Source organism: Ursus maritimus, unplaced genomic scaffold (genome assembly GCF_017311325.1).
Source record: "Ursus maritimus isolate PB19 unplaced genomic scaffold, ASM1731132v1 scaffold_38, whole genome shotgun sequence".
NCBI lineage: Eukaryota > Metazoa > Chordata > Mammalia > Carnivora > Ursidae > Ursus > Ursus maritimus.
Window position 1 is genome coordinate 138,044 of NW_024426452.1, and position 5,402 is coordinate 143,445.

A 5,402-nucleotide genomic window follows, 5' to 3' on the forward strand; every position below is an offset into this window, starting at 1 on the left:
TTCCAGGGCTACCAAATTCTCGGTTTGCCGCCACATGTTAATTCCCCAGTGAAGTGCTAGATACTGTGGCAGGTTTATTTTCTTTAAAAATATTTATTTAGTTGAGAGAGAGAGAGAAAGAGAGAGAGAACACGTGTGGGGGGAGGGGCAAAGGAAGAGGGAGAGGATCTCAAGCAGACTGTGCTGAGTGGGGAGCCCAACACAGGGCTTGATCCCAGGACCCTGAGATCATGACCTGAGCCCAACCAAGAGCCAGATGCTTTAGCCACCTGAGCCACCCAGGTGCTCCGATATTGTAGCAGGTTAAAGAAAAGCAAGGATCACATTTGGAACACCAACAGATAAGAAAACTATAAGGAACTTAATAGGAAATACACATGTAACCAGTGTGCCGGAAAAGGGTGACACTGGAATGTAATTAAAATGAAATTTTTCTGTCACCTGTTGTTCCCTTAATATTGACACAGGTGGGGGAAGCTTTCTCCTGCCAATGAATGAAGACTGGATGAAAACTGCTCCAGGCTTTTCAGTTCATTCCTAGGAAATAGTCCTGTGATCACTTTAAGTCAAAAACAGTCTTGATTCAGATGTGTAAATGGATCTTCCCTGTGGGATGAAGTACAGTTTTCTTCTGCACTCATCTCCTCTGGAGCAGAGAGGAGGGGTGGGAGGTGGACAGGAAGGTTCTCACTTGGTCAGAGCCTGCTGCTGTCCTGAGTTAGCTCCACAACCCGAGGCATACCTCACTACCTTGTGGGAACCCAACAGGAGCTTTTCGGAGCCCCTCCTGGATTCCTGCAGCTGCTGCTTTGGGTCCCCTTCTCTGTCCCGGCTTCTCTGGCAGACCTCTCCACCACTGTCACCAGTGACATTCCCTTTCTTTCCCAGGCAGTGCTCCTGGGAAGGGCTCTGACTGGTTCCAGGTCAGCCTCTCTCCCATGTCCTTGCCCCACAGTCAGAAGTAATCCCCTCCCCCCCACCGTCCTCTGCTGTCCCTGTCTCCCCTGCCACAACCTCTTGAACTCGCATGCTTTCTGCAGGAAATGCATGTCACCGTCTCTGAGTTTTACCACTGCATCTCACAAGGTTTGAGGTTAAGGGGTAGTTCCTCTACCACCCCCTAAGGGGAAGGGCTCGGGCTGCAGAATCTCTGTCCACAGAAACTCCGTTATTCCCTTCCACCTCCAGCTCCACTTTCTCTACTCTTTATATTTGTAAAGTGGGTGGGGGGGCTCAAAAGTCAGGAAACAAGCACGGGACCTTGAACTCTCTATCAGGGAGCCTCACACTAAGTTTGGTATCTGAGGTCTGCTGCTTAGGTTACAGCTTCGGTTTTGACATCCTGGTACATAAGCAAGGCATATGGAACAAAACTGAACACTTCCTAGAACATCAGGTAAGGAAGCTACTGTGCAGCGGCCATGAATCTTAAGCTGGGTTTTGTTTTTTGTTTTTTGTTTTTTGTTTTTTTTTAATAATGATTTTTTTATTATATTATGTTAGTCACCATACAGTACATCCCCGGTTTTCGATGTAAGTTAAGCTGGGTTTTGAAGGAAGCAAAATATCTGCTCTGGGCAAGGAAGGGAGAGAACATTTCAGTCGGACAGAAACTTATTGGACCCCTGCTGAGTGCCGGGGATTCTAGGTCTGCAAAAGAAGACAGTGATCAGGCTGCTTGGAGAAAGGTCTGAGCAGGGGTGGTGAGAAATGAGATTTGGACGTGCAGGGTGGGCAGTCAAAAGCAGGCTGTGAATACGAGGCTTGGAGTGTGGAGAGAACTGTCATCAACATGGTAGAAAAGGAGGTGGTGAGGCTTATGTATATGTGTTTATGGATCCGTGTGCATGTGTGTCATGGGGTACACAAGCAGGTGTGGGTATTGGGTGAAAATATATGTGAGTGCACGCAGAGGTGTATGTCTGAAGTAGGTTGGGTATGTAGAGATTATGTGTGCATGGTGCGGTCTGTGGTGGGGAGCAGTGTGGGTGAGTGCGCATGGCTTTGTGTTTGCGTGCGTGCATGATGAGCTGTGTGCATGTGTATATGCAAGTAGCGGGGTGTGTGTAATGGTGTGCATGTATGGGGGTTGCTTGTATGCAGTGGATCATAAGTAGTGAGAATTTGTGTAGGGGTGTGTGTGTGAGTACTATATGAGCTAAGTACTGTGGTATACATATATGAAGTTGTATGTGTAATGGGGTGCTGATCAGGGTGTGTGTGTGTGTGTGTGTGTGAGATTAATGGGTGTCTGTGAGTAGTGAGGCATATATGTAGTAGAAGGTGTTTAGTGGAATTACGTGTGAGTGGTTGGGTGTGTATGTAGTGGGGTCATACACAGTGTGAGGAGTGGGACTGCATGTGTAGGTGTGAGTAGTGAGTATTTGTGTGCTTGATGGGGTCTCTGTAGTGGGACTCTGTTGTGGGGTGTGTAGGTGGTATGGGGTATGCCTAGTGGGGTGTGCATGTATGCTTAGTGAGTGTGTATGTGAGTGGCTGGGTGTCAGTGTGTGCAGTGTTAATAGCATGCACGTGTGTGTGTAGTGGTGGCCAAATAAGAACAATGTGAAAAGGAGACCCCTTTATTGGGGTTAAAACATACTTGGGTGAAAGAGAGTGAGAGAAAGGCTGGGAATCTCACTTAAGACGCAGACCAGTTGTTTCTCTGCCAGTCCTTTTCCTCCAAACCACCAAAGCTTCTTCTTAGAGGAGTTGCTGTCCTTGACTTCTTCTCTGACTCCTCTGGCTGGTCAGTTGGCAGCCACCAAGTGAGCTCAGTGTTGCAAGCTGGATTCTTTGCACAATTTGTGACTCAGAGGCTCTGGTTTGGGAGTTCCCCTCTAAAATGCGCATGGGGGGCCAGACCTGCCTGAGGATGAGCCAAAGGGGTCAGTGTGAGGGCATGGAAGTGGTGTGGAGAGGTGACCCACAGGAAGGCCCGTCATCAAGCCAAACAAAACAGGCCGGAGGCAAAACCACAGGGCTCCTGCCTTGTGAACTCAGCACATTCCACTTTTGTTGAGTGAACTTCTAAAAGGGTGAATGAGGTAAAGTCATAGAGAAAGAGAAATTGGGTCTGTGGAGATGGAAGAGAGAGAGAAGGAAGTGGGTACATAAGGTGAAGGATAGTGAGCGGCCTGCAGGTGAGGAGGAGTGTTGCGGACCAAACTGTATCCCACCCCTCAAATTCATATGTTGAGACCTTAACCCCTAATGTAACTGCATTTGAAGATAATGTCTTTAAAAGTGTAACTAATGTTAAATGAAGTTGAAAGTGTGGGGCCCTAATCCAGTAGGACTGGTGTCCTTATAAGAAGGAAGAGGCACCAGGGATGCACAAAGAGAGGAAGGCCATGTGAAGTCACAGGGAGAAAACTGCAGTCAGGAAGTCAAGGAGAGGGGCCTCCAGCTCTAGAACTGTGAGGCAATAAATTTCTGTTACCTGAGCCACCCGTCTGGGCTATTTGTTATGGCAGCCAGAGCAAGCTAATACAAGAGGAAAGAACTGTGATGCCTTTGCAGGACTTGGTTACATTTTATCATTCTGCCAACAAATACTTGAACCGTACACACATATACCCCACATGTTAACTATTGAGGATGTCTGTGTAGTGGGGTGCCCTAGGCACTGAGTCTATAGCAGGGAAACAAAAGGGCCCAGCCCTGTTTTCATGATGCTCACAGGCTCAAAGGATGTGTGATACCTCATGGAACCTCTCAGGATATCCCCTTTGCTATTAAAGCCTATATCAATGAATAGGATTTGAGGCTTCCAGTGATTCCTGCCCGGACAATAGCCCAAAGACCCAGGGCTGCTTCTGGATGTTCTGTCTAGTGGACCCTTAGGGTGTGGTTCTTCACATCATTTGGGGTACAGTGTAAATCCTGTTCAGGGGCCAGAATCAGCCCTGGGTTCTGGGCGCACCAAGAGCCTTGACTACAGGCAATCACACATGTTCTTAAAGGGGAATTTTATTCCAAATCAGGAAATTGCAGCATCAAACAAACAAAAAATCCCATAGTGATTTCCGGCCCAAGATGGTGGAGGAATAGGAGACCCTAATTTCATCTGGTCCCAGGAGCTCAGCTAGATGGCTATCAAATCATTCTGAACACCTGCGAAATCAACCAGAGATCTAAGAAAAGAATAGCTACTACTCTACAAATAGGAAAATGACCACTTTCTGCAAGGTAGGAGGGGCAGAGAAGTGAATCCAAGGCGATATATAGGAAGATAAGCCGCAGGGGGAGGGGAGCCTCTGTAAGCCGGCTACTGGAAAGTGATACAGCAGCAAAGTGCAAAATCAGAATGTTTAGAAGTCTGCTCCAGGGAGGGACGTCCCTGCCTGAAAGGCGCTCAGGTGGTGAAATCCTAGGTGGGACAGTGTGGTCTCAGGATCCTCGGGTCACAGGAAGACCGGGGGTGCCTGAGTGCGGCAGAGCTCCCAAATATTAGAGCCGGGAAGCCGACTGCAATCACTGAGCCCAAGGCTGGCCTCTCAGCTCGGGGTGGCCATGAACTGAACCATGGCACAGGCCGCTGCTCTCGGAGCAGGGGCCCAACAAGCGGCTGAACCGGCGAGACTCCCCTTCCTCCCCCAAGAGGAACAGCACAGGAATGCGCTGCAAGAGTCTGCAGCGTTTGCTAAGTGAAGGGAAATAAGTCAAGCAGAGAAAGACAATTATCATATGGTTTCTCTCATCTATGGAACATAAGAAGTAGGAAGATCGGTAGGGGAAGAAAGGGATAAAGAAAGGGGGGGTGATCAGAAGGGGGAATGAAGCATGAGAGACTATGGACTCTGAGAAACAAATGAGGGCTTCAGAGGGGAGGGGGTGGGGGAATGGGATGGGCTGGTGATGGGTAGTAAGGAGGGCACATATTGCATGGTGCACTGGGTGTTATACGCAACTAATGAATCACTGAACTTTACGTCGGAAACCGGGGATGTACCGTATGGTGACTAACATAATATAATAAAAAAACATTAAAAAAAAAAAAAGAGTCTACAGGGTTTGGAGACTTAAAATGGAACTGCTCAGTCACAGGCTGGGTGAGCACAGAGTGCGGCTGGAGACCAGGGAGACAGGAGTGATTGACAGCTTTTCTCTGAAGGCACCCTGAGGAGTGGGGCCCTGAGCTCTCAGCTCCTGGGGCCAGAGACTGGGAGGCCACCATTTTCATTCTCATCCTCTAAAGCTGCCGGAAAGCCTTCAGGGAACAAAAACAACAGAGAGCAAACTGGAACAGATGACTTAGCCTGGTCCCTGGCAAGGGCAGTGCAATTCTGCCTGGAGCAAAGACACCTGAGAATCAGTGCAACAGGCCCCTCCCCCAGAAGATCAGCAAGACCATCCAGCCGAGAACAAGTTTACTGATCAATGAGAACTGCAAAACTCCA